Source organism: Propithecus coquereli, unplaced genomic scaffold (genome assembly GCF_000956105.1).
Source record: "Propithecus coquereli isolate 6110/MARCELLA unplaced genomic scaffold, Pcoq_1.0 Scaffold689, whole genome shotgun sequence".
Taxonomy (NCBI): Eukaryota; Metazoa; Chordata; class Mammalia; order Primates; family Indriidae; genus Propithecus; species Propithecus coquereli.
In genome coordinates this window covers 201,822-203,341 of record NW_012152940.1, presented here as the reverse complement: position 1 = coordinate 203,341, position 1,520 = coordinate 201,822, and positions in this window count along the sequence as shown.

The window sequence follows — 1,520 nt, the reverse complement described above, 5'->3', positions numbered from 1 at the left end:
CGAGGTGGGAGGATCGCTTGAGCCCAGGAGTCTACCTTTGCAGTGACCTATGATGACGCCACAGCACTCTGGCCCAGGCAACAGAGCAAGACCTTAACCCTTTCAAAGTGCTGCAGTCTACTCTTCCACCAGTTTATGAGGTTTTTTCCATTGTTCCACAATTTTACCAATGCTTATTTTTATCAGGCTTGTAAATTTTGACAGCCTGGTGGATAGGAAGTGGTATTTCACTGTGGTTTCAATTTCTATTTTCGTTATTAAAAACAGGCATACTTGTTGCTATTTCGGAGTCCTCTTACGATTTTATGTCTACTGGGGATTTTGTCCTTTTGTTGATTCATCATAGTTCTTTATATATTCAGGATACTTGTCCTGTATCAGTTATGTGTGTTGCATATATTCTCTCAGTTGACTTTTAATCATTTTTTAACTTTGTATTTCGAAATGTTTGTAACATATACTGTAGTGGATTTAATCTGCTCTGTCCACTCATTGCCAAGCTTCAGTTACCCTTACGTGGCCAATCTTGTTTGGACTAGGCCCCCCCCAGCAAACACACCCTGGATCATTTGGAGACAAAGTCCTATCATATCATTTCATCTGTAAATATTTCAGTATATATTTCAAAGTGATAAGCATTCTGTTTAAAAAATGAAAGCATTATGCTATTAACCCACCTAAAATATTCACATCATTAAATAGTCAGTGCTGACATTTCCCCAGATGTCTTTTTTAAAATTTACATTTTGCTTGAATCAAGATGCAATACACAGTTTCATTTTCTTATCATCTGAGTGTTTACTGGAGTAGCACATTCAGTTTCCTTCAAGAACTCTGTATTGACAACTTGGCTAACTGATGCAAGAGGCCTAACTTTTGGCCTATCTCGGCTTTCAACAGGTCTTCCTTGCTCAGATCAGTCATTTCTAGCTTTTGATGTAAAGTGAGAGACGCACTTGACTCTTCCTTTCACTTGAACACTCAGAGGCCACTGCAGGGCGATTAACTGGCCTAACTTAAATACTGTGTCTCAGGGAACAGTGCTGCCTGAGGAGAGGCAGAGAGATCGGGAACAGCCGGTCAGCGGCGCAGTCAGGACACACGCAACATGTATCGGTTGAGTTTGCTGTCTTGCATGGGCACAGTTTGTGGCTCCCCAAAACAGCTGCTAATACAGTAGTAACATCAAAGATCACAGATCACCATAACAGATACAATAACAATGAAAAAATCTGAAATACTGTGAGAATTACCAAAATGTGACACACACAAGGTGAGCTCGTGCTGTTGGAAAATGGCACCAAATGACTTGCTTAATGCAGGGTTGCCACAATCTTCAATTTGTAAAAACCGCAGTATCTGCAAGGCACAACGAAGTGAAGCGCAGTGAAACAAGGCATGCCTGTGTCCACAAGCAAGAAAATAAAGGTGGGCCTCCACCTCACATCATAATACAATAATTAATTCAAAATGAATAAAAAATATAAATGTAAGAGTCAGAACTATAGAACCCCTAGGGG